The sequence below is a fragment of the Benincasa hispida genome, chromosome 3, assembly GCF_009727055.1.
Source record: "Benincasa hispida cultivar B227 chromosome 3, ASM972705v1, whole genome shotgun sequence".
NCBI lineage: Eukaryota > Viridiplantae > Streptophyta > Magnoliopsida > Cucurbitales > Cucurbitaceae > Benincasa > Benincasa hispida.
In genome coordinates, this window is record NC_052351.1 from 58328246 (window position 1) to 58355131 (window position 26886).

The following is a 26886-nucleotide window of genomic DNA, read 5'->3' on the forward strand; positions in this document are numbered from 1 at the left end:
ATATATTTATAATAATATTAATTATTGGATAACTATCTCTTTTTCTCTAATAACCAATTGAGTGGGAGGTTATTGGTAGTTTTATGGTAATCGTGAGATAAAAGAAAAAATGTTTTCCTAAATTTAGTAGTTGTTAAAAAGAGTTTTTCCATTCTTAGAATTACTCACAGTTGGCTGTCAAGTGAATAGGATTCACTAAACTATAGCTAAAGAGAGACTAAACGATCGTGGAGTGACACTACACGATAGTTCACTTAGCTGGCCATTAGCTAAACGATCACGGAGCTTTTGCTAAACGATCGCGAAACATTTGTTAAACGATTGGGCATTGTCTATGCGATAGACCTTTGTCATCTCTCACTTGCTCAATCGTTTACACGATTGTTATTTCTCTAGTCTCGTCCTCTAACCAAGTCTACATAGAGCCCACACTTCTGCATTCTCACACCAAGAATACCAAGTTAGCCATTGTGGTGGTGTCGTACTCAACTCAACTGAGGTCGAGGTATTTGGAGGCTAATCGCTGTGTTTGTGGTTGTTGTGATTGTGTTGTGTTGCGGTTGTAGTGTTCGAGGGTTCGTGATTGCTGTCTTGCAGATTGTACGAGCGATCGTGATCGAGAGAGTTTAAAGATGAACTTTCAATGGAATGACAATCTGTCCCTTGATCTTGTTGAAAGCATGCTGTAATTCGTTTTGTGCATGACCGGTTAGTTTCCGTTTTTTTATTGTAATTGTGTATGTTCAAATACGAATGGAATTTGGAACGATCATTTTGCTGCTAATTGAAATCTTCATGTTTGATTTCCATCACTAGGAACGTGAGAATTGAATCAATATATCGTATATTTGATTTTCCATTGAACAGCTTCCTTTCATTCACCTTGATATTAATTCACGCAAACATTTTCTGAATGGAGGTCACTTTCAAGGTGACACGAAGTGTCGCATGAACCTTACGGTGTGAACATCTTGGGATGTGAAAAAAATCAAAACATCACATTTGATTTTATGGTGAACAACTTCCCCCATTCATCAAAATCTCGATTCATGTAAACACTTTCTAAATGGAGTTACTCCCAGGGTGACACGAAGTGAAACATGAATTTTGATCGTGAACTCTTAGGGATGTGAGAGCTAAAAATAATCATATCATATATGTTTATTAATCTCCCACTAAAGCGTAGGTGATAAACCAGTCTTAAAACCTCACAGCTCATGTATTGCTCATAAAACCGGTTAACAACGCTCAATAATTTGGCCATAATCCAAAGGTAGGAGGTGTTCTGTAGAACATCAACTTAAATACCCCAGCCTTAGACAGGATTATATACCGGTTGAGTTTGTAACCCTAGTTTTACAAGATGTCGACCTATTTTAACTATTAAAACAGGTGATTAACCTACGTGAATATGCAACTATTTTTTGTTATGGATTTTAAATGTCTAACCCAATTTTATAACAACTTACAAAATTTTAGACATGCTAAACATACACAACATACATCAAAGGTATTCAATATTTAATATAACACTTATATTAAATACAAGAAACCTAAATATGCATATTATATATTATAACATTTTATAACATACTTTCAATGCATGTAACATGCTTCCTATGGTAGGATATTAAATCTACATGGCATACTTTATGCACATACAAGATTTATTTAATCATACATACATCACATGAATAAATAATTAAACACATACTGATATGGTTTTAGTTTTGGCATTTTCAAGCAAATAAAGGCCTAACTATTACAAAATTAAACAAGAATTGGCTCCAAAACACTTCTGGACCGCTCGAACCGCCCCAAACCAGACTCGAACTGCTTGAACCAGACCTGAACCACCTAAATTAGACTAGAATTTCCTGAACTGGACCAGCCAAAAACCATTTTAGGTCGAACTGGACAAAACCTGAGGCAAACCGGTTGAACTGACAGCTCTCGCTCATCGCTCGTTACTTGGTTCAATCTTGCTACCCGCTCATCGCTCAGTTCAATCTTGCTTCTTGCTCATCACTCGGTTCAATCATGTTGCTTGCTAGCTCTCACTCAGCAACATGAGTAGCGTTGCAATACTCAAGGGCAGCGTTGCAACGCTGCCTGGATAGAAGCTCAACATCAGAATTCTGCAGCTCAACTTTCTTCACTTATTTCTTCAATTACATCTTAATTTCAACTCTAATGACTACAAATAAATTACAGACTCTTGGGCACACATATAAGCTCATCAGTCAATAACCAATTACAAATTTAATAAAGGAATCAAAGAGAATTTTAATGCGAAATCTCAAAAAACCATATCAGTACACCATTTTCATATATCTCATGAAAAAACACCCATAAAGCCAAAATTAAACCAATTGAACACTTAGATGATGTTCTGATACAAATTGTTAGAGTAAGAAAACATGCAGCGGAAGAAAAATGGATCATTAAGCATTCTAATTCATTAATTTTGGCTTTGAATTAAGCATGCTCATAAACTAATAAGAGGGTTTCATGACATATCTTTGAAGAAACACTTGAATCACGATTCCAGTTGAAAATCTTCTCCAAATCAGCTTGTGAACCACCACAAGGCCTTCCCTACTATCCACTTGGTATCGTGGATTGAGTTGTAGGACTCAAAATAAACTTGAATTAAGGGAAAACAAGAGAAGAGGTTTCTGGTTTTCAGCTCAATACCTATCTTCAACCTTTGAAGATTTTCAGATTAATTCACCCAAATGCATGCTCAATTCCATTGAGATTCTTCAGTATATATTGCATGACAATCATGCAAGAACCATTGTTGTATGAATTGCAGCTCATGTTTGGTTTAATGACTGAAAAATTATTGTGGAATGTGGGTGAGCTTCTTGAATGGAAAGTGGAAAGATCCCACTTTTGGGATTTTTCATTTTCCATTTCTTTTTCAATTTTGATTTTCTAATTTATTTCTAAAATCAATTTTATTTTCAAAAATGAAATCTTTATTAATTTTACAAAATTAATTCAAAAATTAGTAATAAATAATTAATTAAATAATTTAATTAATTCTAATTAATTCAATATCAAATATTAAATTAATTTAACACTAATTCCACCATCATGAATCCCTATTCATGAATTTAATATTCAAATCATATTTAAATATTAATTGATTCTCCAATTTTGTTTCATTCCAAAATTAAACGCGTAATTATATCACATATGATTACTAATTCTCTTAATTCTAATTTGAACGTTTCAAATTAACTTATCACACTACTCCAAGACTAATCCATTTATGATTTAGTAGGGGGACCTCGAAGACCTATAGATCATGGGCTCCAACGATTTGAGATTAATTAGCTAAACTCTTTATACCTAATTAACTCCCATTCATTAACTATTGGGTCACTCCACTAAAGCCTAGAGTTGCACTCCCCTCATTGTAGATATATTATGTCCACTCAATATAACCATGATTAGTAAAGATAACCCTTCACAGGTTGTTTGTAATAATGACATGGTCAAATGACTATTTTACCCCCGAGATTACCTCTTGTTCATTGATAACTTGTAGAAATACAAGTTATTTATACCGCTTTATTTAGATTATGTGGTAAAAAGAAGGAAAAGTTATGTCGATCTTATAGAAATTGGCTTAGAAACGCGAAAATTGTAAAGTGTCGTAAGCACACCCGCTAACCCCATTGCGATGGCAAAATGGAATGTCCAAGTCTTTATTTTGCAGGAAAATAGGTCACCGCATGCGATAATCACTTGAGGACAAAAAGAAAGAACAACGTATTATCACAGCATGCGGAAATCATTCAAGAACAAAGAAAGAACCACGCAATCGCAGTGCATGCGACGATCGATCGTGGACTCAAACAATCAACGCATTTCCATCGCATGCGACAATCGATAAAAGATCAAAGCAATTACATCGCATGCGACGATCGATCGAAGATGTAAAGAGCAACGCATTCGCAATGACTTCTGACATTGTACAGCTTTTCTGTTGTATGATTCTGACAAATTGAACGTGAAGCAGAGCGGACGTTTCCACTATGCCATGGTAGGAATTATTAGCTTTACAGAGTGGGACCAATAATGCAGAAGGAGCCAAGGTCTATAAATAGCTTCATCAAATTGAAAGAAAGGAGGCTGGTCTGAAGAGACAATTCATAGAAATCCGGGGAGAAAGATGAGACAAGACCGAGAGATAAGTCTCTAGAGCGAGCAACTATTTCCATTCCTGACGAAGAAGCTCTGTGCATCACTTCTACTTGGAAAACAAGATTGAGAGGGAAGCTTTCCACTCCATTTCTACCTCACGCTGGCAAGCAAACCGTCTCCGATTGGGATCCGTGTCAAGACATTGACACTCTTTCTGTATATGTTTTTATTTCCATTCATCTACTGTGTTCATCTCTAATCTTTCATTCACTATCTGTAACAAACGCTTATCCTTAGATTTCAATGTCATTATCGTATTCATCATCATCTCTCTGTTCTTCACCATACATTCATCATCCATTTCTTTCATCATGTGTAACTCATCCCCTAGGGTAAAGGGGAAGGATTAAGCGAGTAAGTTAATCTTTCTTGAAGAAATTGGCTAAGTTTAGCTAAAGCATGCTCGACAGCATCTTCATCTGTGAGAGCAGAAGCGAAGATGTTATTCCACCTCTCGAAAGAAGGTTGGAAGAATGCATTAAATAAAGCAAGAAGTATTTCCAGAGATGGAAACAACCTTGCGTTCATCACGTTCATCCTTGTTTCACCATAGACATGGGAACGCGACCGATGACTGAAAGGTGTAAGCCAAGGGAAAGCGGAACCTTAGTTGCGTCCTCAACAAGACTGACGAACTTGCGATGTCCTTTCCTTCAACCTCTTTCTGACTCAATTCACAAGACTTGCCACCACATTCATCAGATACTTTTGCACATCTTCACAGCCAATCCTCACTTTGCATATTTAATTGTTTATTCATTTGTTTATTACCGCATTTTATTTATCAACGCAATTTACTTTACTACACTTAATTTTATCACCGCAATTTACTTTTCACTGCACTTTATCATCGCTTTACTTTTATTATTGCAGTTTTACTTTTCATCGCAATTTACTTTTCGCAAATCAATTCATTATCCTTTACTTCTACATGCTTTTTTCTCTCTTAGATGACCTAATGTTAAGCTGTTTACCGGTCGCATATACCACATTAGTATCGCATTAATCACAACAATCCCCGTGTTTGACATCAGATCACTCTGAGAAACTTGCATTGGAATTATACTTGGTTCCAGCGTAAGAAAACTTGTGACACGCACTACACGAATGCATACTACGAACACATATCATTATCATCACATACATTTAGAACGTAGTATCGCATTATCATTATCGCAAAGCGCATACGTATGTCAGTAGCCTAACAAGTTGTTGGCGATACACAATCAACAATCATTAAATTCTTTCATTACAAGTTTTTGGTGTCGTTGTCAGGAAAAGAACTTGAATCATCACATCATAAATCCTAGCGCAACATAAGATTAAAATTTTCATTACATTCCTTAAGTCCCATTGATCCTCTAATGAACAATTGGTTTGTGATCCGATCATCAAATCAAGTGCCTCTCGAGCCAATGAGAGGGTGGGGCCCCTTATTCAAGATATGTAGTCAACACTTAAGGGAACAACCTCTCTACTATCCCTAAAAGCAGGTAGGAGTGAATTCCATCTTGCACCCTATGTCCCTAACTATCCACCCGGTCTTACCTCTGAAATGGAGGTGTATTGAGCTAGCGCCGCTGAGCCAATCCTCACCTATGAAAATATAAGAATAATCCCTAATAAACATGAGTTTATAGTTAGCTCAGGATTAAGGTCAAATTACCTAGGTCATCGATTTGAAATAGTCAGTTTTAAACAGTAAACAGTGTTATAAAGTAAGAGTGACTTATTTCGTTGTCCGATCTTGTATAAACTCATTGCATAGGACGCCTCCACTCCTCATGTCATGAGATGTACAAATTAGGATCACTTCGTCTGTAGCACTTTACAACTCTTTGTAACAACTACAGAGTGGGCCGCATCCAATAGTGTTACCAGAATAAGGCACCCAACCTTATTCGTATACTATAGATCATTTTGACTATTTACTCGAACATGATCCACTTTTCTGTCTCCACATAAAGTTCAAGTATTCATATAATAGTCATGGATCTTTTAGTTTATTGGATTTATTTCTAAAACAAAATAAGAAATTCATATATTTGTTAACAACTTTATTGAATTTTCAGAATAAGTTTAATTGTTTACAAACCACGAGTTTTAGGATATAAAACCCAACACTTCGTTTGTTCATGAAAGACATCATTATGAGCAATTTGAATAGCATTGTGATTGTCACAATGAAGAATAGTGGGAGAGTGTTGAGGGGCCCCATATTGACAATGAGCCAATGAAACCATATCACCTTTGAAGTAGCATAAGCTAGTGCACGATATTCAAACTTTGTGCTAGAACAAGAAACAACAATTTGTTTCTTACTATGTTAGAAAATGAGAAAATCACTTAAATAGAAGCAATAACCTATGGTAAATCTTCTATCAGTAGGATCATCAGTCTAGTCAACATCAGAGTATCAGATAAACTCAAAGAAGACTGTGAAAAGAACTGAAGTCCATGACCTAGAGTTCCTTTAATATAGTGTAGAATGCGGAGCATGATAGTGAAATGTATAGTGCGAGTAGATGCCATGAATTGATTAATAACATGGACCAGATAGGTAACATCTGGGCAAGCCATAGCTAAGTAGATAAGACTGCCAATGCGTTACCGATATAGGGTGGAATCTTCAAGAGGAACTCCATAAAAAATAGTCAGACGAACAATCGAATCCAATGATGTTGATGATGTGACAAAGTTAGTGATACCTGATCAAGCCAAGAGATCAGAAGTATATTTTGCTTGAGGCAAGTAGTATCCATCAAAGAAAGATGTGACCTAGAGGTTGAGGAAATAACTAAGTGGCCCCAAATCCTTCATCTCGAAGTGTTTATCCAGATAAAATTTTAGATTTGATATGGCTTAAGGATCATCACCTGTAATAATCATGTCATCAACATGTAGAAGGGAGAGAATAACACTATGAAGAGTCTGATGAGTAAAAAGTGCAGAATCATGAGAGTTGGAGTAAGGATGCAAGCCATAACTAATGAAACCGAAAAAATCGCCAAAAAACCATTAGTGGTTTGGTGTCGGCTCGACTCCATGGCTTAATAGTGGCTTTTAACTACTAGAACTCGATGGAAAACTGACTGACTTGTACTTGTAGTAACCTGAATCGACCGAACATGTTGAAAAATAAAGAAATTATCTTCTTGTCTGCATCTGTCATTGTGATAGTGACACGTGATGAATGGTGAGTGGTGAATTTGGTGAAGGTGGTGTGCATGAGGTTCCTTCATATTTAAATGAAAAAAATTGAGGAAATCGAAGTTTGCAGTCTCATGGCTTATGGAAAAGACTTATGGATTAGATAGAAGATAGGGAAGTGGTTAGGATACTACTATCTTAATCATTATATATATATATATAATCCGTACAAAAAAAAAACTATATAATCATTTTTCTTTTAGTTCTAAAGGTGTAAAATGAAAAAGAATGAAATAAAAATAATAAAAATAATTATAATAAAACTAAAATGTGGTGGGACCCATCAACTTCACCAAAATTTTTCCTTTTGTTTTCTTCTTCTTCAACCAATTCTTCTTTTCCCACTTCTCCACTTTTTTTCCTCTTCCTCCTTTCATGTTGCTTGACGATGGGAACCCTAAAAAATGAGTCGTGGGTCAATTCGATGACAGGATGCATTTCTCGCGTTGTAGCTGGTAGTCATGGGTTGCAATTTTTGTGCTTGAGTTCGACGGAGAAGTGTAGGGGTGTTAGAGCACTGCTAAAACGTCGTTATGTCATTGTGTGAGTTTGCATCATCGAAGTGGATATTAGTACTGTACAACTCGTTGGTGCGGCTGACCTACATCGACATTGAATAAACCGCTCAGTTTGGTGGTTTGGCTGGCACAATTTTCTTTATAAAACCTGTCAACACGGTTTTCCATATTCCTTTTGTGATTTTAGTGATTCGACTCCAGGTTTTCCTTTTAATTGAACCGAACCGACCTATCTACACTTCTAAGTTGGAGGTAAACCCGAGTTGAGTGATGGTAGAATTGGAAATTACAAACAAAGCTTGTGGAGCTTGTTTTAGCCCATATAATGCAAGACAAGAAGACACACTATCTGAGGTGGAGGAGAGGCGCCAGGTGGTGGCTTCATATAGACCTGATCAGGTAGATTGCTATTGAGAAATGCATTTTTAATATCCATTTAAAGAAGATGCCATTATTTAGCAGCAGTACTTCTAAAAGACTACGAACAAATGTCATTTGGGCAACTGAAGCAAATGTTTCCTCGTAATTAATACCATACTCTTAAGAATAGTCTTTGGCCACCAGTCGAGCTTTGTAATGCTCAAGAGATACATCGAGGTGGGTTTTGATTTTATAGACCCATTTATAACCATTAGGTTTCTTGCTAAGAGGTAGGTCTACATGATCCCAAGTATGAGTCTTTTCTAAAGCCTAAAATTCCTCATTCATTGCTTATTGCCACAAAGGGTTAGTACAAACCTCATAATAAGATAAAGGTTTGACTAAAGAAATGATAGTGGAAAAATAGTGGTAGTCTTTTAGATGATGGGAAGGTTCTCTTACCCTTGTGAAACAGAAAACATGTGTAGGTTTAGGTTCCATACTAGGAGCAGATGCAAGTCTGAGAGCATAACAACAGGAGTCGACTAATTGAGCTCATAGACGGGTAGCATGAAAGACCTAGGATAAGGTAAATGATCAGAAGTAGTGAATAGATCAGTGGAGAGATCAATGAATGGATAAGGGCTTGATAGGGAGGTATAAAATAGAAAAAAAGACTAAAAAACAATGATATTCCCAAATGGTGACATGACGAGAGATATATAATCATTTAGAGATAGGCTTCCAATAACGAAAACAAAAACCTTTATATTCAGTACCATAACCAAGAAAACAACATAGGCCAGCACAAGGTTCAAGTTTGGTATGTTCGTGAGGATGCAGTAGAGAAACACAGGCACAACCAAACACTTTAAGATAAGAGTAAGAGGGAGAAGTACCAAACAACCATTGTGGGATTGGTGTCCTAATTCTCCCGGAGTCTCATTGTTTGTAATGATACACATTGTTCGATGAATAAAATAATTGTTATTTTATTCTGGCATTTACTCATATACAATAAACAAAGCTTCATGGTTATCTTATGTAAACTTAAGCATGTATATGTAATATAAAAGTGGATCATGCCTTAAGTGATAACCTAAATAGGTTTGTAGTATAAGGATTAAGGTGGGATACCTGATCCTGGTGACACTACAGATACGACCTGCTATGTAGAGGTTTGCAAGTATTATAAACTACTACAGATGGTAGATCCTGACCATTCATGTGGAGACGTGCGAGCAGGGGTGTCCTATACAAAGAGTTCGTATAAATCAGACCACGAGATGACTAGACTCTGTAGATAACACCATTGATATTAGAGACTTACATTTCATCTAAACGACCATAGGTGACACGACCTCAATCCTGAGTGTTTTGGGAACTCCTGCCTTTGAGGGCGGTCCTTTGATTAGTATGGTGAGAGTGGCCAGATTCCCAACTTAACATGCCTACCTTTTTGGGGACTTGTCTGATTTGGGAGCTGGGAACTCATTACACAAGATGGAATTCACTCCTTTCCCGAAGTAGGGATAAGTAAAGAGATTGCTCCCTTAAGGGCTGATTCCAGAGCTTGAACATAGTGGCCACAACTTCTCTTTGAAAGAGAGGGCTCAGTCATAGTAGGACTATGACTTATGTTCATTAGAGGGATCAGTGGTACTTAAGGAGTTAGATGTAACTACAGAGGCATAACGATTATTGGCCCAGCTGTACTTATGAGTGATTTGTGAAGGGTTGTTGCACTGCTGATTAATTAAGATGGACATATAATATATCTATGGTAAGGAGAGTTCAACTGTTAGTCTTTAGTGGAGTGCCTATCAGTTAACGGATGGTGGATCCCGTGACTAAAGAGTTTAGTCAATTATTCACGTACCATTGGAGCTTTGAGCTACAGGTCCATAAGGTCCCCTTGGTAGCTCAATGGATTCAGTTGACGATCAGTTCTTGGTGTTGGTTTGAAATGTTCAAATTGACAAGAGGTAATTCGATTATATATGATATAATCAGTATGATGTATGAGGTACATCTAGTGGATGATTAATGTAAATGAGATTTACATTAAGTACCATGGAATAGAAAAAGAGTTATGGTTTATATGTTTCATGAGATGAAATATTAAAACTATAGGTTATAAATATAGTATGATAAGTTTGTTATCATTTACATTTATAATAATTTTAATTATTGGATAATTAAATATTTTTTTCTAATAACCAATTGAGTGGGAGGTTATTAGTGTTTCATGGTAACCATGAGATAAAAGAAAAATTGCTTTCCTAATTTTAGTAAGCGTGCAAAAGTTTTTTTTGAGATTTTTTTCTCTCAAAATTATCTCACAAAAGTTGTCAAGTAAATAGGATTAACTAAGCAACAACTTGGACTAAGGTAAACGATCGTGTAGTGTTTGTAGGCGACAAACGCTTAGCTATGCAATGAGCTAAACGATCGCATAGCTTTTACTAGACGATCACTTAGCTTTTCCTAAACGATTGGGCATCGACCTATACAATAGGTTCAACCATCTCCCACTTGCTCAATCGTTTACATGATTGTGTTTCCTCTGTCTTCTGCCTCAAACCAAGTCCACACAGAGCCCACCCTTTGGATTCTCACACCGAGAATACCAAGGTAGCCTTCTTGGTGGTATCATACTCAAATCGTCATCGTCGAGGTTCTATGAAGGTTGTTTGTGCTGTTGAGGGATTCGTGACCTAGGCGATCGTTGAGTTCGAGTGCGTGGTGTTGGTGCTGTGTAGCGGTCGTATTGGATGAGCGTTCGAGGTTGTTGTGTTGCTGTGTTCGAGCATTCTTGATCAAGGAGCTTGGCGATGAGTCTGCAAATGTGTGTAGCGTTTCTCCTTGATCATTTGTAATATCATGTTGTAATTTATGTAATGAATGCATAACCGTATGTTTCTGTTTATGATTATAATTGTAAAGTTCATATATGGTTGTAATTTGGAATGATCTTTCCGTTGCTCATGGTAATCCTCGTGTTCGATTCCCTTCAATTGGTATCAGAGCCAGATTGTTTTGTTATTCTAAATTACAAATCTATTTTGAACTTCTTTTACCATCTTAGTGGGTTTCTGCATTTTTATTTAATTGTTGAGTGCATTTGTGGATGGAGTTGATGAATGTTTTCGGGTTTAATTGCCTTTAGTTAAAGATTTCTTAAATTACAAAGCGTTAATTTGTAAGGGCCCCTATGTTTTTGGGTATAATTAACTTGCAATCGAGTCTGTAATTCAAAAAGTTTGAGTTAGTCGAGTCGTTTGTGATGAAGTTTCAAAGCATAGAGATGTGGTTCTGAAGAAGAAGACCAACCGTTGGTTGTATCATGTAGCCTAAGGTAAACGATCGTTGGGATTTATCTAAACGATCGTGTAAATTTTTCTATACGATTGTGTAGTATTTACTAAACGATTGTTCAGCTAATGCTAAGCGATGGGGTATTCGTTTACTCTATCGCATAGCGTTGGTTGCCTGATCACGTAGGCGCTGGAGGTAGACGATTATAATGGGAGCATGTGATGCTCATCGTTTAGTAAAAGGCACGCGCTAGACGATTGTGTAGTTAGCAAGTTTTATCGCTTAGTTACAAACTACACGATCACACAGTATACGATACTAAGGCGTTTGTTAAGGGATCGTTTAGGCGATGGTGCTTTGTCGCATTGTAGTCATTTAAACGATCACGGAAGGTGTGCATTGTACAAAGCGCGCTAGGCGATTGCATACCTCGGGCTTCATCGCTTAGTAAAAGGTACACGATCGTGTAGTATTTTCTAAACAATCATTTAACTTTGCGAACGTTGGTAAGCGATAGAATGAAGCATTTGTTTTATCGTGTAGACCACCGTGGGGAGTTTAGTACACGATGGTTGGAGGCGCGTTACTTCCCTCGGACGGTTCCAGACCCGGTTCGCCTGTTTGAATCGGAGACTCCTTGGTTTTGTAATAGTTAGCTTTAATTTTGTGAATTTAAGGCAATTTTACCCGGTTCATCAACATTTATTTATTATACATGTGATGTATGGTGCTTTTATGGCAAAATGTTTGACATATAGTTTAAAAGCCACCTTAGGTTGTGCAATTATTCATGCATCATGTATTATAAATGTTATAATCTAGCATGAAGAAATTACTTGAAAGCATGCACATGCATCATGAAATATAAGAGTTATATTTTGTATGCAGTGAGCATTATCATGCATCGTCCTTTTATTATATGTGTTATAGTCTAAGGGTGAATGGAAGCATGTTTTGTTTGTTTCATTGTTGTTATGTATAAGTGTTATATAAAAAGAGTAGCAATGAATCAACAATGTATTCAGCATGATACTTAGGTTGTTTATAATTGTTATGAATGCCTTGCATGTGTTAGCTTAGCATTGTGGTTTTGGTTGTTTCGATTTATAAGTGTTATACAGGAAATTAGACCTAAAATCAATAAGAAAGAGTTGCATGCGGACTTAGGGTGAACTCAAGTTTTTTAAAAGGGTTTTAAAATTGGATTGAGATAGACCTAAGTTCAAGTGGTTCTAAAGAGTTTAGTAACCTAGATTAATCTTTTAAAATCAGTTTAATAGGATTAAATTGGTTGGCATAAAAGATTAAATTTGTTTTTAAATCTATCTATAAGGGACCTTTTGTCTAAGGCGGGTTCTGGCTAGGCTGGGATTCTTAAGTCGACGGGAACATAACACCCCTACCTGGGAACCTATATGGAAAGGTGAATTAGATAGATTTTCAACAAACATGTGATGTTTTTGGTCAAAGACTCCATTAAAGAGTTTAGTGGATGATAATCAAAAGGTTGTTTAACTATCCAAGGTAAAAGTTACTCTTAGGCAAACCAAAAATTCACTTAGTTAAAATTCTTAGCCGTGTTCTTTCTAAGTAAACTAAACCCTTGGTTATACAATTCTCAGTGGGAGGAAAGGATGTATCTAATATGTCTATGATTCCACTCACATTTCTCCCTGTATGTTCACACCGTGAGATTCATGCTTAGCCTCGTGGTGCCCTGGGAGTATCCCCTTTCAGATGATGTTTGCATGAGTCAATATCAAGGTGCACGGAGAGAGTGTTTATAGTAAGTGGGTGAAGGCTGTGTGTCAACACGTCCTATGGTCTCTGTCATTGATTCACACTGTGAGATCATTCGATACTCCCTCGTGGCGCCCTGAGAGCGTCCCCCTTCGAATGGGTTTTGTGCAGTTAGTCAAGATCAAGATGAACTCCATAAATGGATAAGGTCGCTTTAGGTTTTCCCCAATTGGATTTTTCCCTTCGTATTGGCTTTTTGGGGCGGATCTCTAGGGCCAAGGTTGGAAAAAAATAAAGCACGCCATAGAACACGAGGGCATTTAAAGACAAGCAAGGGAGGATACCTACATAGTGCAAAAGACCTTAAAAGGGCTATAGGCCCGCCTAACATAAGGTTTGTGCTTTCTTGGTTTGCTAGTATAGTTAGTCTGTTGTTTGTTTATTTTCTTTTTTCAAATGATTGTTATAGTACGTGTGACCCCCTTCGTTTCGGAAGTGGTTTCTATTTCTACATCTGTTTCTTCCTCGCTTTCCCCCTCTTTCCTCCGTTTCTTAGGTTTAGGCTTAGGAATTTCCTAGCAACACAAGGCAGGCTAGAAAGGCGAGAGGAGAGTGGCTGGATACTCGCTTTGCTTTTGCTCTTAGCTCTTGCTAGTACTTTAGGAGCCTTCAAAGAAAATCGAATAGCTTTGCTTAGCGGCTACTACTTTCTTTCTAGTAGCTGCTAAGCTTTAGGAGCCTTTTTTTGTGTAGAACCACATAGCTTGCTCAGAAGCTATTGCATTGATAGGTGGGGCTTACCGGTACCATAAATGGCGGGTCACACTTTCGGGAGCTTGTTAAGTAAGTTAATGATCTCTTGACCAAATCAATGATGGCTAGTCGTTATAGGAGCAAGAGTTGTTATGGTATTAGTGACTGGTTGAGAACTTCTCAATTTAGAGGAGGGATAATTGACCTCTCTTCGGCGACTTTTGTCCTAAACCTTTGAAGCGTCATTGCGAAACTTGATGTCACACGGGGTTCATATTAGTTTTGCTAAAACCTTATTGGATGTTGTTTTGTTTTACAACAGGTATTTGCTTAAAAATCTAATGTAGGTCAATGTGTTTTTATTTTCAGCAACTCGTTAGTATTTCCGTTTAGTGTTTTTAATATGACCGACTACATATAGTGGAAAGAATAGTGTGAAACATATTTCATGGAAAACGACCTCGTATTTGTCATGGTTGAGGAGTGTCCTCAAGTTCTGACCCTTGATGCATCGCGAAGTGCTCGCAATGCATATGAGGTGTGGATGAAGGCTAATTGATTGGCCAGACTTCACATTTTGGCTAACATACCTGATGTTTTGGCCAAAAGGGTTGAGGACATGACCATTGCACACGAGATCATGGACTCAATGCAAGATTTGTTTGAACAGTTCTTACTTTTCGAGCATAAAGGGATGGAGGACAAAACCAGTAGTGTCAGTTGTTCTGACATTGGTCCCATTGCTCTCCAAAAAAGGAGACAAGACAGTAAATTTGATTTATTGGTCTTGGAGACATGTTTGGTAGAGAATGATGATTCTGCCTGGTGATGCGTTGTAAATGTGATGCAATTATGGTGTATGATTGCGATGAAGATTTATGCATTGCACATGCAAGTTTTCCTAAGTATAAATCTCACTAGGTATCTTGGTAAGTCCAGGGTCGAACACAGGGACTTCTGAGTTACTATACGACATCAAATTTTGATTCCTTTGCGGTGGAAAAAACAAATAAGTTGGTTTAAGTTTTGTTGAAGTATAAATCCTATGCGACGGATTCGAGAAAAGAGTTGATGAAATCGAGAGTTACAATGAGTATGCGGTGAACGAGATGAGAAGGGATTTGGCTAACACTTCCTAAGATTGCATTCAAGTTATGCAATCATGCTACACACACACAACAACAAGTCATCTCCCAATGCAAATGCCATAATTCCTATTTCTAGGACACATGCGATGTATACGATAATGTCGATAGGACTTATGTCTAAGCCTCTATTCTTGTTTATGTGATGATGAATGATGCATACATACATAAGGTGACCACATACTATCATATTCTATCTCTAGGGCGCATATGTGTTAATAGCAAACAGAAATTACTAAGTTTCTATCTCTTGCTTATGCGGTTCTAATTTGACTCTCCCGAGCCTAGATTCTAATCTGACTTTCCCAAGCCTAGATTCTATCTTTAGACCACTCTCCCGAGCATTTCTAAAGGATGAATGATGCATACATAAGACAAGATGATCGCATAAAGTGAATATCTTAGGTCATGCTAGCTAAGCATTTTTCAACCCATTCGAAAATTTAGCTACTCATGAGAAATGTGGAGAGATTGAACATAAGTTGAAATGAGCTTTCCATTGTCTAAAGATTAAATGCAGAATACACAATAACAACAGAATATAGAGATAAGAAGCCCGGTAACAATGTCTTGCTTCCGGTGGCTTTTTACACTGTCTTTTCACTCCAACTCTGCCTAGAAGTATATCCTTGCTCCCGCAAGTGTTGGCCCTCTCTCCTTTTGTATCGCTGCCTGGCAGTCTTCTGAGTTGTCTAGGAATGTCCTCTCGACGTCTTCTTCTCTTCGCTCGCCTCCGCCTTCTAAGTATAAGAATGACTATTACAGACTAACGACTATCTAATTTGTATATGATTTATCTTCTATATGGTGAACTTCTTTATCGATGGTGGCCTTCGGTATTTATAGAGTTCAAGGTGAAGAAGCTTTTCTCTCTAATGATTGCAATGATGGGTGGTCATTAAATCTTTTGCTTTGATGCACCGATTAATGGTCATCGAAAAGTTGAATGTACTTGCTACAGTGTGTCGTTAACGACTTGTCAACTAAATTTGGATTCGACCATCATTAGCTTTCCATCCCATCATGATTTATTATGCTTTCACCTTGATGTGCCGTCTTTAATGCGGCCACCTTCTTGAGCAACTTCTCGCGAGCGTATACGATCACTTGACTTTGCAGTCGCAATCCTTTAATGCACGTAGACGCTGAATTCTTGGATTGCAATTTTACTTGCGCCAACACATTTTTCCTGCACAAAATAAGTAAATTATCTGTTTTTATGCGATGGGCGCATGCGATCACATTATTATCAGTTTACTACTTTGGACATGATTTTTGTATATTTTTACCGTCGCATTCCTCATTGTTTTACTTATTGTTGCTGTAATAACGTGCATTTCTGCTCGTTATCACCGAAATCCTTGATTCGGGTCCTACCAATCATGTCAGTTCCTCTTACCAAGGATTCAGTTCCTGGCAAACGTCGCCACATGGAGATTGTTGGGATTGGTGTCCTAATTCTCCTGAAGTCTCGTTATTTTGTAAAGATACACATTGATTGATGAATAAAAATAAATGTTATTTAATTCTAGCATTTACTCATATCCAATAAAGAAAGCTCCTTGGTTATCTTATGTGAACTTAAGCATGTATATGTGATATACAAGTGGATCATGCCTTAAGTGATAACCTAAATAGGTCTATAGTATAAGGATTGAGATGGGATACCTGATCCTGGTGACACTACAGATACGACCCACTTTTTAGAGGTTTGCAAGTGTTGTAAATTACTAAAGATGGTAGATCCTGACCATTCATGTGGAGATGTGCGAGCGGGGGTGTCTTATGCAAAGAGTTTGTATAAGACCTGGACCACGAGATGACTAGATTTTTTATATAACGTCGTTGATATTAGAGACTTACATCTCACCTAAACGACCATAGGTTACACGACCTCAATCTGAGTGTTTTGTGAACTCCTCCTTTTGAGGGTGATCCTTTGATTAGTATGGGTGAGAGTGGTTAGATTGCCAACTCAAACAATGATACCTTTTTGGGGACTTGTCTGATTTGGGAGCTGGGAACTCAATCCACAAGATGAAATTCACTCCTTTCCTGAACCAGGGATAAGTAGAGAGATTGCTCCCTTAGTAAACGATCGTGTGGTGTTTTGTAAGCGACAGACACGATACTAAATGATGAGCTAAACGATCGCTTAGCTTTTTCTAGACGATCGTTTAGCTTTAGCTAAACGATTGGGCATCAACCTATATGATAGGTTTCAACCATCTCTCACTTGCCCAATTGTGTACACAACCGGTATTTCCTCCTTCGTCTGCCTCATACAAGTCCACATAGAGTCCACCCTCTTGATTCTCACACTGAAAATACCAAGGTAATTGATGCGTTGATTTATCATGCGATTAAAGGGTGTGTGGATACGATGATCATGCAAGTTTTCTTAACAAAGCCTATTAGGGTCTTGGTAAGTTTAGGGTTGAACGTAGGGATTACTAAATAGATATGGGACAAACTCTTTGATTTTATTGCGATGGTGATTAAGAAGTAGATGGTGATTTAACATTGATTTTTTAATGCGATAGAATTAAATTCACAACGATGAAAGGGTAGTGTTGTAACAAATATGCGATAAAGGGGTTGAGAAGAGGTTTCGTTAATATATTGTACAAGCCATGCGATCATGCTATACAGAAATATTAAGCACTACATTTCTCAATGCATAATGACACATTTCCTATGTATAGGATGCATGCGATGTGTATGGAATGCAGTAGATAGAACTTATTTCTAAGTCTCTACTCTTGCTTATGCGATCTAATCTGACTCTCTCAAGCCTGGATTCTGTCTTTAGACTCTCTCTTAAGTACTCCAAATGATGAATAAAGCATACATAAGATAAGATGATCGCATAAAGTGCATAGCTTAAGTTATGCTAGCTAAGTACTTCTCAATCCATTCACAAATTTAGCTACTCATGTATGGTGTGAAGAGACTGAACATAAATTGAAATGAAGTTTCCATTCTTGCAAATAAAATGTTTAAGTACAAAACAATAAATGGTATAAGTATCAAGCCAGGTAAGCAATGTCTTACTTCCTCTGGCATTTACACTACTCTTATCATTTCAATTCTTTCCCAAGTTGTAAACTCTTGCTCTCATAAGGGTTTGGTGTCTCTCCTCCGTGTTGTTTACGGTAGTCTCTCGACCTCTCTGAAAATTAATTTCTTCTCAAGAATTCCCTTCTCTTCGCTTGGTTTCACTTCGCTTGGAAGTCCTCCTGGTTTGGTAGCATTGGGTATTTATAAACTTCTAGACAAAACAGCTCTTCTCACTAATGATTGCGTGGATGGGCAGCATTAATTTCCATATCCTATTGCGCCGTCTGATAGTCACCGAAATTTCAATGTATTTGCAACAGTATGGTCTTCAACGGCCATCAACTTAATTTCTGGTTTGACTGTTATCGGCTTTACGTCCCATCACAATTTATTACATTAGGCCACCACCTTTATGTAAGGTCATCACGTGATCATCTTTTGAGGTACCCTTGGATCGCAAACTCAAAATGCGCTATCGCATTGTTCCTACACAGAATAACTCCGTTTAACTGCTTTTATGAAATGAGAGTTAGCGATCGCAATTTTTCTTTTAGTTTGGCACAGTCAATCGTAATATTGCCTACTCACCATCGCTTTCTCCCATTGTTTTAATAATTTGAGCTTTAATAACTTGTATTTCTACTAGTTATCAGTAACTTTCTTGGTGGTGTCATACTCAACTCAATGCCATTGAGGTTCTATGGAGGCCTGTGTTGTTAGGGAGTTCGTGATCGAGGCGATCGCTGAGTTCGAGTGCGAAGTGTTCGTGCAGTGTTGCAGTCGTGTTGTTCAAGCGTTCGAGGTTACTGTGTTTGAGCGTTCGTGATCAAGGAGCGTGGAGACGAGTCGACAAACGTTCGTAGCATTCTCCTTGTTTATTTGTTTCATGCTGTAATTTCTATATTGATTACATAACTGTATGTTTTATTATGACTTTAATTGTAATGTTCATACATGATTGTAATTTGGAATGATCTATTTCGCTACTCATGGCAATGCTCAGATTCAATTTCCTTAAATTGGTATCAGAGCCAAATTGTTCTGATATTCCAAATTACAACTCTGTTTTGAACTTCATTTTACAGTCGCAGTTGGTTTATGCATTTGTGATTAATTGTTTTTTGCATTTGTGGATGAGTTGATGAATGTTTCGGGTTTAATTGCCTTTAGTTAAAGCTTTCTATAATTACAAAGTATTAATTTGTAAGGGCCCCTGTGTTTTTTGGCATAATTAACTTTGCAATCGAGTATGTAATTTAAAGCGTTTGAGTTAGTCGAGTTGTTTAGGATAAAGTTTCGAAGCATGGAGATGCGGTTCTCAACGAATATGAAGACCAAGCATTGGTCGTATCGTGTAGCCTCAGGTAAACGATCGTTGGGATTTAACTAAGCGATCGTTTAGATTTTTCTAAATGATTGTGTAGTATTTACTAAACGATTGTTTAGCTAATGCTAAGCGATGAGGTAAATCATTTACTCTATCGTGTAGCGTTCGTTGTCGGATCGCGTAGGCACTGGAAGTAGACGATCGTCATGGGAGCATGTGATGCTCATCATTTAGTAAAAGGCGCGCACTAGACGATCGTGTAGTTAGCAAGCCTCATCTCTTAGTTACTCCCTACACGATCGTGCATATACGATATGGAGGCGCTAGCTAAGCGATCACTTAGGCGATGGTGCTTCGCAGCATCGTAGTCATTTAGACGATCGCAGAAGGCGAGCATTGTGCGGAGCGCGCTAAGCGATCGTGTACCTCAGGCTTCATCGCTGAGTAAAGTTACACGATTTTGTAGTAATAGCTAAACGATCGTTTAGATTTTTCTAAACGATCGTGTAGTATTTGCTGAACGATCATTTAGCACTGGGAGTGTTGGTAAGCGATAGAACAAAGCGTTTGTTTTATCGTGTAGACGATTACGGGGAGTTTAGTACATGATGGTTGAAGATGCAATCCTTTGCCAGAGCGGTTCAAGACCCGGTTCGGCTTTTTGAACTTGAGGCTCCTTGTCTTTTTAATAGTTAGCTCTAAGTTTTTTTTGTAAATTTACGGCAATTTTACCAGGTTCATCAACATTGGTTTTTTATACATATGATGTATGGTGCTTATATGCCAAAGTGTTTGACACATAGTTTAAAACCCACCTTAGGTTGTGTAATTATTCATGCATCATGTATTATAAATGTTATAATCGAGCATGAAGAAATTACTTGAAAGCATGCGCATACATCATGAAATATAAGAGTTATATTTTGCATGCAGTGAGCATTATCATGCATCATCCTTTTATCATAAAGGTTATAGTCAAACGGTAAATGGAAGTATATTTTGCTTGTTTCATTGTTGTTTTGTATAAGCATTATATAAAAGAAGTATCAATGAATGGACAATGCATTGAGCATGACACTTAGGTTGTTTATAAGCATTATGAATTCCTTGCATGTGTTAGCTTCGCATTATGGTTGGTTTCCATTTATGAGTGTTATAAAGGAAATTAGACCTAAAATCAATAAGAAAGAATTGCATGCGGACTTAGGGTGAGGCACCAGTGGGAAGAAGAGATGTATCTGATATGTCTATGATTCCACTCACGTTTCTCCCTGTATGTTCACACCGTGAGATTCATGCTTAGCATCGTGGTGCCCTAGAGCATTCTTCTAAGGATGGTGTTTGCAAGAGTCAATATCAAGGTGGACGGAGAGAGTGTTTATAGTAAATGGGTGAAGGGTGTGTGTCAACACGTCCTATGGTCTTCGTCATTGATTCACACCATGAGATCATTTTGTACTCCCTTGTGGTGCCCTAAAATGTCCCCCTTCAAATGGGTTTTGTACAGTTAGTCAAGATCATGATGAATTCCAGAAATGGATAGGGTCGCTTTAGGTTTTTCCCCAATCGAATTTTTTCCCTTCGGATTGGCTTTTTGGGGCGGATCTCTAGAGCCTAAAATGGCGGGTCACACTTTTGGGAGCTTGTTAAGTAAGTTAATGATCTCTTGACCAAATCAATGATGGCTAGTCGTTATAGGAGCAAGAGTTGTTTTGGTAGTAATGACTGGTTGAGATCTTCTCAATTCAGAGGAGGGATAACTGACCTCCCTTCGACGGCTTTTGTCCTAACCCTTTGAAACGTCATTGCGAAACTAGATGTCACATGGGGTTCATATTAGTTTTGCTAAAACCTTATTGGATGTTGTTTTTTTTCTACAACGGGTATTTGCTTAAAACCTAACATAGGTCAATGTGTTTCTCTTTTCAGCAACTCGTTAGTATTTTTGTCTAAAGCTTTTAATATGTCTGATAACGGGTAGAAATACACGTTATTACAGTGCTAAGTTATTAAACAATGAAGGTTTGCGTTGATAAAATATGTTAGATTGCGTCCAAATAGCATTAAGTTCATAACATTGCAGTCGCATGCATCTATCGCATAAAAATAGTTAACTTTTGTATTTTTATGCAGAATATGAGTTGATACAAGGCAGAAAGCGCGATCACGAGAAATGTACGGATGAGCGCAGTGTTACCGCAAGGCTTTGTGGTGATTTGTGCTCGCAAACATCTGCTCAAGAAGGATTGCCGCATAGAGCCAGCGCAACTTGGTGGGCGCATCTGGGTGAAAAGCATGATTAATCACGATGGGACAGAAAGTTGATGACGATCCAGTCCGAATTAAGTTGACAAGCCGCTAACGATAACAAGTACACTAAGCTTTTCAGTGACAAATATTCGGTACATTAGTCAGATAATTAAAGCCATCCCATCTGTGCAATCATAAGAGAGAAGCCGCCTTTCACCCCAAAGCTTTATAAATACCGAAGGAAACCTTCAGCAAAGGAGTCGGATACCTAAATTATTTTCTCCATAGTTAGAATAGCCTTGTTCTTAGATTTTCTTTTATTTTAAGGCAGAAGCGAGAAAAGCGAGATTGCGCCGAGAGATCGTTCCGGTGAACTTGGGAGAGTGTCAGAAGCGTCAAGTTCAGAGAGAGGCCCAGCTCCTGCAGAAGCAGGATTATTTTTTGAATAAAATAAAGTTGACAGTGTAAAAGCCTTGGGCAACAAGGGATTGCTATCAGGCTCTTTATCCTTATCTTCCATTGTTATTTTATACTTAAACTCATCTATAGAAATGGAATTTACTTCTTTATATCTGTTCAGTTTCTGTTTAATACGCATGAGTAGCTAAACCTGTTGAATGGGTTGAAAAGCACTTAGCTAGCACAACAGGGGGTCTTCACTCTATGCGATTATCTTGTATTATGTATGTATCATTCATCCATTGAAGATACTCGAGAGGGTCGTCTAAGGATAAGATCTAGGCTTGGAAAAGTCAGGTTAGAATCTATGCTCGGGAGAGTCAGATTAGAACGCATAATCAAGAGATAGGAGCTTAGGAATAAGCACTGTTTGCTATTAACGCATCACATGCATCTTAGAGATAGAAGATGATTGTGTGCGGTCACTTTGTCTTTGTATGCATCTTGCATCATCGCATAGAAAAAGAATAGAGACTTAGGAATAAGCTTTATGGACACTATTGCATTCAACACATGTGTCCTAGTACTAGGAGCAACGCATTTGCATTGGAAAGTGATTTGTTGTTGCATGAGTGTAGCATGATCGCATAATTTGACGCATTCCCGGGAAACGCTAGCTAAAGACCTTTTCAACCCGTTCCTCCGCATACTCAGTGCATCTCCGCATAATCGATCTTTTCTCAAATCCATTACATTTACTTTATATTGCAAACAACAACACCAAACAACTATTTGATTTACCGGTTACGGCAAAGTCTTTTGGAAAATTATCACTGCATACCATTTTTCCTAGTCCCTGAGTTCGACCCTAGACTTACCAGGAAACTCAGTGCAGTTTATACTTAGATTCCACTGAGAAAACTTGTTGCTATACGTATTTCTATCACCGCATCTCATTCCATAATTTCATCACATAAAATAACGCATCAATGACCGATTATTTACAGTGGAAAGAATTGTGTGAAACGAATTTCGTGGCAAACGACCTCGATCCCACTACTCTCCACAAGAGGAGACAAGACAGTAAATATGATTTATTTTTCTTGGAGACATGTCTGGTAGAGAATGATGATTCTGCCGGATCCTTGATTCATGTGCTACTAATCATGTCAGTTCTTCTTACCAAGGATTCAGTTCCTCGCAAATGTTGCCACAAGGAGAGATGACTCTTCGAGTTGGTACTGGTGAGGTTACTTCAGCTATTACTGTAGGCAAGCTGAAGTTATTTGTTGACAAGAATTGTTATTTGTTACTGGATAATGTTTTTGTAATTCCTCATATTAAGAGGAACTTAATCTCAGTTTGTTGTCTCATTGAACAAGGTTAGACTGTCTTCTTTTCTGAGAATAAAGTGTTTATTTTTAAGAATAGAATGGAGATTGATTATGGTTCAATGGAAAATAACTTATATGTACTAAGGCTGTTAGTGATAAAAGCCTTGTTTAACACTGAAATGTTCAGTACGACAACAATGGCTAAACAACCAACGGTTTCTTCAAAGGAAAACGGCCATCTTTGGCATCTAAGGTTATATCACATCAACCTCAATAGGATTTAGAAGTTGGTGAAAAGTGGACTTCTAAAGAGTTTAGAAGAAAACTCATTGCCGGTATGTGAATCATGCCTCGAAGGCAAGATGACCAAACGACCTTTTACTGGAAAAGGTTACAGAGTTAAGGAAGCCTTGGAGCTTGTACATTCAGACCTCTGTGGTCCGATGAATGTTAAAGCTCGAGGTGGGTATGATATTTCATCTCTTTAATAGATGATTATTCAAGGTGTGGGTATCTTTACCTAATGCAACGTATGCTTGAAGCTCTTGACAAGTTCAAGGAGTATAAGCTTGAAGTTGAAAACTTGTTAAGTAAGAAGATAACAACACTACGATTGTAGTGGAGAGTATATGGACCTCCAATTCCAGAACTATATGATAGAACATGGGATTACGTCCCAACTTTTGGCCCCTGGTACACTTCAGCAAAATGGTGTATCTGAAAGGAGAAACAGAACCTTGTTGGACATGGTTCAGTCTATGATGAGTTATGCTCATCTTTCAGACTTGTTTTGGGGTTATACAATGCAAGCTGCATGTTATATCCTGAACGACGTTCCCTCAAAAAGTGTTTCTGAAATACCTTTTGATTTATAGAGAGGCCGTAAAGGTAGTTTATGCCACTTCAGAATTTGGGGCTGTCCGGTACATGTGATAGCAACTAACCCAGAGAAGTTGGAACCACGTTCAAAATTTTGCCTCTTTGTAAGCTACCCCAAGGAAACGAGAGGTGAATACTTCCATGATCCAAGTAAGAACAAAGTGTTTGTTTCTACAAATGCTATGTTCTTGGAAGAAGACCACATGAGGGATCATAAGCCACGAAGTAAGCTCGTTTTACGTGAGATCTCTAGTGAGACTGAGACTGTTAAGGATTCAATAAGAGTTGTTGAACAGGTCGACAGATCAACAAGAATTGTTGAGGTCGAGACGTGTAGTGAACCAACTCAAGAGTTGAGACTGCCTCAACGTAATGGGAGGGTTATGAACCCACCGGATCATTACATGGGTTTGACTAAAGCCCAAAATTTCATTACAAATGATGAGGTCTAGGATCCGTTGTCTTTTAAAAAAGCAATAGAGGATGTTGACAAAGATGAATGGGTTAAGGCCATGAACTAGGAAATGGAGTCTATGTACTTCAATAATGTCTGGGAGCTTGTTGATCCACCTGATGGGGTAAGACCTATTGGGTGTAAGTGGATCTATAAGCGAAAGAGAGGTGTAAATGGAAAGGTGAAATCTTTTAAGGCTAGACTCGAAAGGGTTATACCCAGGTTGAGGGAGTTGACTATGAGGAAACTTTCTCACCTGTGGTCATGCTCAAGTCTATCCGGATTCTCCTAACCATAGCCACATTTTATGATTATGAAATATGGCAAATGGATGTCAAGACTGTCTTTCTTAATAGGTCAATTTATGGGCTGAAACAAGCTTCTAGATATTGGAACATCAGATTTGGCACTGCTGTCAAGTCGTTTGGCTTTGACCAGAACGTTGATGAGCCTTGTGTTTACAAGAAGATCATCAACAGCTCAGTAGCTTTCTTGGTACTGTATGTGGATGATATCCTACTCATTGGGAATGATGTAGGGTATCTAACTGACATTAAGAGTTGGATAGCTGCCTAGTTCCAAATGAAAGATTTGGGTGAGGCACAGTATATTCTAGGGATCCAGATCATTCGGGATTGCAAGAAAAAACGGTTAGCCCTATCTTAGACATCTTACATTGATCAAATGTTGATCAGGTACAGAATGCAAGATTCCAAGAAGGGTTTGTTACCCTTCAGACATGGAGTCGTTCTGTCTAAGGATAAATGTCCTAAGACACCTCAACAAGTTGAGGAGATGAGACGGATTCCCTATGCTTCTGTTGTAGGAAGCTTGATGTATGCCCGATATTTGCTATGCAGTATGGATTGTCAGTCGGTATCAGTCCAATCCAGGATTTGATCACTAGACGGTGGTCAAGATGATCCTAGAGTATCTTTGGAGAATGAGGGACTACATGGACTCTAACTTTCAAACCGATATAGATTCTCGCAAGTCGACATTGGGGTCAGTTTTCACTCTGAATGATGGGCTGTAGTCTGGCGAAGCATCAAGCAAGGATGCATCATGGACTCCACTATGGAAGCCGAATATGTAACAGCTTGTGAAGCAGCTAAGAAAGCTATTTGGCTAAGGAAATTCCTTTCTGATTTGGAAGTTGTTCCAAATATGGATTTGCCTATCACTCTGTATTGTGATAATAGCGGGGCTGTGGCAAATTCAAAGGAGCATCAGAGTCATCGTCGGGGTAAGCACATGAGTGGAAATACTACTTGATCAGGGAGATTATGCATCACAGTGATGTGATAGTCACGAAGATCGCATCGGAGCACAACGTTGCTAATCCTTTTACAAAGTCCCTCACGACTAAAGTGTTTGAGGGTCACCTGGAGAGTCTGGGTCTGCGGGACATGCGACATCTTGTCTAGGGCAAGTGGGAGATGATACTGGGATTTTCTCTAGTTTATTGTATATTGTACATGTTTTTTATTATATTGTACATTAGTCACCCGAGGCATTAGGACAAATGGGAGCTTGAAGGGATCAGTGTCCTAATTCTCTCAGAGTCTCGTTGTTTGTAAAGATACACATTGTTTGATGAATAAAATAATTGTTATTTCATTCTGGCATTTACTCATATCCAATAAACAAAGCATGTATATGTGATATACAAGTGGGTCATGCCTTAAGTGATAACCTAAATAGGTCTGTAGTATAAGGATTAAAGTGGGATACCTGATCCTGGTGACACTAAGGATATGACCTACTTTGTAGAGGTTTGAAAGTGTTGTAAACTACTATAGATGGTAGATCCTGACCATTCATGTGGAGAGGTGCGAGCAGAGTTGTCCTATACAAAGAGTTTGTATAAGACCGAACCACAAGATGATTAGACTCTATAGATAACGTCGTTGATACTAGA